The sequence below is a fragment of the Chrysochloris asiatica genome, unplaced genomic scaffold (genome assembly GCF_000296735.1).
Source record: "Chrysochloris asiatica unplaced genomic scaffold, ChrAsi1.0 scaffold00167, whole genome shotgun sequence".
Taxonomy (NCBI): Eukaryota; Metazoa; Chordata; class Mammalia; order Afrosoricida; family Chrysochloridae; genus Chrysochloris; species Chrysochloris asiatica.
Window position 1 is genome coordinate 4,128,714 of NW_006408685.1, and position 5,235 is coordinate 4,133,948.

The following is a 5,235-nucleotide window of genomic DNA, read 5'->3' on the forward strand; positions in this document are numbered from 1 at the left end:
GGAAGACAACTATCTGGCCAACTGATTGGAAGAGATCCATATTTGTGCCCATTCCAAAGAGAGGTGACCCAACGGAATGTGGAAATCATCAGATATTCTCTTTGATATCCCATGCGAATAAATTTTGCTCAAGATAATACAGAACCGGATACAGTCGTACATTGACAAGAACTTCCAGAGGTTCAAGCTGGATTCAAAAGAGGCCGTGGAATGAGGGCTATCATTGCTGATGTCTGATGGATCTTGGCTGAAAGCAGAGAATATCAGAAAGATGTTTAACTGTGCTTTATTGACTACGCAAGGCTTTCGATTGCATGGATCATGTCAAGCTATGGACAGCATTGCAAAATATGAGTATTCCAGAACACTTAATTGTGCTCATGAGGAATCTGTACCTGGACCAAGAAGCAGTTGTTCGAACAGAATATGGGAACACTGAATGGCTTAAAATTAAAAAAGGTGTGCAACAATCACAAATTAGAGCCATTTTATCCAGTGAAATTTTCATTAAAAAATGAAAGTGAAATAAGAATGTTTATTGTAAGACATGTAAAAGTTGAGAGAATCTATTGTTCTCAAACATGCACTAGGAGAAATACTAAACAAAATTCTTTGAGTTTACTTCTCACATTCCTGACTTTGATTGAGTTTATTTGTTCCCTTTTTAATCTATACTTTATTCATTGGGAAGGTATATATTGTGGTTCTTTTCTTTTAATTGGTGTTGTTAAGTGCTGTCGAGTCAATTTTGACTCATAGTGACCCTGTATAGTGTTTCTTTTAGTTGTTGTTGACTGCCATCCAGTCCATTCTGACCCATAGCGACCCTGTATAGGGTTTCCAAGGAGTACCTGGTGAGTTTGAACCACCGACCTTGCAGTTCAAATGGCTTTGCAGTTTGCATTAACCCGGTGACCCTTAAATATTTAACACAGAAATCTGACTTTTCAAAATCTGAGGTTAATATCTCTGTCACTAATGCTGAGATATCATTGCTTATGCATTCCATTTCATTTGAGGGTATAAAGAAAAGGTGAATCTAAAACAGATAAAAATAGAATGACAAGTTCTTTCACCATACTTATTCAACCTGTACGCTGAGCAAATAATCCGAGAAGCTGGGTTATATGAAGAAGAACGTGGCATCAGGATAGGAAGAAGACTCATTAACAACCTGCAATATGCAGATGATACAATCTTGCTTGCTGAAAATGAAGAGGACCTAAAACATTTACTGATGAAGCTCAAAGAGCATAGCCTTCAGTATGGATTACATCTCAATGTAAAGAAAACAAAAATCCCCACCACTGGACCAATAAACAACATTCTTATCAAGGGATAAAAGATTAAAGTTGTCAAGGACTTAATTCTTCTTGGATCAACTATCAACACTCACGGAAGCAACAGTCAAGAAATCAAACGACATATTGCATTAGGCAAATCTACTTCACAGGTGGAGCTTCAGAGAAGAAGAGGAAGACACCCAATGAGATGGACTGGCCAAGTGGCAGCATTGAAGGACTCAAGTGTGCCAACAGTAGTGAGGTTGGCCCAGGATCGGGCAGTGTTTTGTTAGGCTGTGCACAAGGTCGCTATGAGTCAGTGCCAACTCAATGGCACCTAACAACAACATTTTAATGTTGGAGTCGTGGTGTGGTGCTAGACTGTAAAGTTGGTTTGAACCACAAAGTTGGTGGTTCAAGCTCACCAGTCATTCCTTAGAAACCCTATTCAGGGTTTCTATGGGCCAGAACTGACTTGATGGCACTTAACAATAACAACAACTTGTACCTCTTACTTCGTTGCATAGTTCCTGGTGTGTTTAAATCTTGCAAACGGTCTTCCAAAGCACAACATTTGGTCTCTATTCACCTGGAGCAGTAAAGGAAGAGGAAAAGTCAGGATAGGAGGAGGATATGGAATATGTGAGTAATTGCCTCAATGAACAGCTGCCTCCTTTTCCTTGAGACCAGAAGAAGTGAATGGTGCCCAGCTACCACTACTTAAAATTTTTATCAAACATTCTCTAGAAGAATTTTAATCAAAAGGGGGAAATGAAGAACAGAATTTCAATTTTTCATGGACTCCAAACTCTCTGGAGCTATGCAGGCTGGATGAAATCCTAATACTGTTGCCCTGAGATTATCTTTAAAACTTGAGCTAAAAACATCCCTTGAGGTCTTCTTCAAACCAAACAATTTGTTATTGTTAAGTTCTGTTGAGTTGGTTCTGACTCATAGCAACCCTGTATAAGGTTTCCGATACTTTAGATTAATTAGTTAAATTTTTTTAAAAAAAGACTGCCTTGAGTATTATGCTCTTTTAATAGCTATTTATATGTGATCAAGGTGACAACAGCAACTCTAAACAATCGATACAAACCTTTGTGTCCAGTGAATTTATGTTAATGGAGGAGGAACAAGTCAGAAAAGGAGGGTGAGAATGGTTGCACAACTCAAAGAATGTAATCAAGTTCACTGAGTTGAGCATATGGAAACAGTTGAATAGGTTTATATTCTGCTGAATCTATTCTCAACAACAATAACAAAATAAAACATTTTAAAAAGTGATACCGAGACTCCAGGATATACGGATGGGACATTGACCATGTCAACCACAGTATATTAGTGTTGTTTTTGTTATAGTTCTCCCACTTTTGAAAAACAAACAAATTCTGTGCAATTATAGAAAATAAAGTTCAGTGTCACAAACAATATGTTTAGAAATTTTTGAATGGGAACTTATTTTGCTGTCTACACTTCCATTAAAAATAGAATAAAATATTAGTTGTTTTTTCTTTTCTTTTTTTTTTTTTAAGCATGTGGTATGAGGTAAAGCTTTGGGAGTTCTTGTCATCCATACAGTTATTTCAGCACACTTTATTGAAAAGAATATTTTTTTTCTCCATTGAATTATCTTGGTACCTTTGTTGAAAATGAGCCATATATATGCGAACCAATTTATGGACTTTTTATTATATCCCATTAAGGAGCCCTGGTGATCTAGTGAGTTACTAGTTGGGCTGCTAACCTCAGGTCAGCAGTTTGAATACACCAGCCACTCCACTGGAGAAAGTTGAGACTTTCTGATCCCGTAAAGATTACAGCCTCAGAAATCCTATACAGGGTCACTATGAGTCGGAACTGACTTGATGGTACACAACCACCATCATCACTACAGTCCATTGATCTATATATCTATACTTATGCCAATAGCACACTCTATTACTCTTGCTTTATAGTCCTTCAAAATTAATCACTTTGTTTAAAGTTGTTTCCAGTGTTGTAGGTCTTTTGAATTTTCATATAAATTTAAGAATCAGCTTGTCAATTAGTATAAAAATCCTGCTGGAATTCTAACTGAGATTGGATTGAATCAATTTGAGGAGAATTGAAAGCTTAGCATTATCAAATCTTCAGATCTATGATCATCATGGACTATCTCTCAATTTACTTAAATCTCTAAAACTTTCTCTCAGCCAGATTTGAGTTTTCAGTGTTTGAAATTATTTCATTGAATTTATCTGTATGTGTTTTTGTGTTTTCTGATTATTTTACTGAATTGTGTTACAGACCTTCCTTTTCTTTTATTTATTTTTTTTAGGATGGTCATTTCAGAAAGATCTTTTTCGTGTATGTGTCATGATCTTAACTCTTGACTTTTCCATTGAGCTTTAATCCACAATATCTATTAGGTTGATAGATTATTCTCAAGATTTACAAGTAATTAAATGTTCCCTTGAACTCTCTTCACTACCTTTTTTAGGCATCAAGACTACTAACTTGGCAATAGTATCAATTTCTCACTTTCTTCCCTTTGTGATTTTTCACTTTATATTGATTCTACAAGATGAGCTCTTTTAACTTTTCTTTCAGGGTTCCCTTTTCAATAAAGTCTCTCCCACCCCCACCCCACCCCCATCGACCATTTCTTTATAGTCTTTGTTGTTGTTGTTAAGTGCCATCAAGTCGGTTCCGACCCAGAGCGACCCTGTACAGGGTTTCCGGGGGTGTAAATCTTTACGGGAGTAGAAGACCTCATCTTTCTCCCGCGGAGCAGTTGGTAGTTTCGAACCACTGACCTTAAGGTTCGCAGCCCGATTCGTAACCACTACTCTACCAGAGCTCCTTTCTTTATAGTCTTAGGAGTTGTATATCTTGAATACTTTGGGAAAGTTCCTGAGTTTTATCCAAATCATGAAGTTTTTGATTTCTGGACAACTGTCTCTTTTTGACATTTGTAATGAGTTTTTAAACAAAGAACAATTTTCATTCTTAGTATTGCTGTGGGATTATATGACATACGAACAACAAATACACATCTGCCTTAATGAAGCAAAGATGTGACTGTGGAAATTTAAATCTGTTTGCTCCAAATAAATAAGCCAATATAAAGGTTGTCCTCACATTCCTAACCAACCAACAGCTGCTCCAGCAGCAGTTGGCATAGAGTGGCATCCTTGCTGACATTTTTAGAGGCATAGCCAAAGGGTAAATGAACCTACAATTTAGCCTAGACTATTTCCATGACAGGTGTGCCTACAAAAGAAGTTTGTGATCCATTTAAAAACATTTGTGTAGGAAATACAACACAGCTGCCGAGGGCTATGCAAAGGCTCTTCTCTTTCCAAAACAGTTAATTTGATCATAATCTTAAAGTTCAAAATCTACATTGCATGAAAAAAATAGGTTCTTGCAAGAGAGTTTAAAAGTGAATTAAAATTAAAAGCTAGTGTTACTACTACAATATAGAAAAACTTCTTTATTTTCCGTGAGTCTAATTACCATTCTATACCTATACTGGGCATGTTAATGGAGCAATTCATGTATAAAGATAACTTTAAAACATGAAACTCTCTTGTAAAAGGAATATAATTTTTAAAGTATAAGCAGAAACGATTTTCAATGATGAGTCTTTTTTATCAGAGTAATGCTGCACACAAACTAACGATTGTCTCTTCTATCTAATTGTATAATGTAAAATCAACCTAGTTAATGGTTGACAAACCTTTAAATTCAAATGAAAATGTTGCTGGTATTTCATAAAAACATGTAAACAAAATGAAATTCTATTACTTTAATTTATGCAACAGTAAATGTCTGCCAAACTTACTGTTGTACAAATGACCATATAATAATAAAGGGAGGAATCAAGCAGAAGGAAGCAGAGTCCAAATTTCCCCACTTCTTGCAATTTACAGAAATGCATTGAAAAACTGAGCAAGGTTGAAAAAAA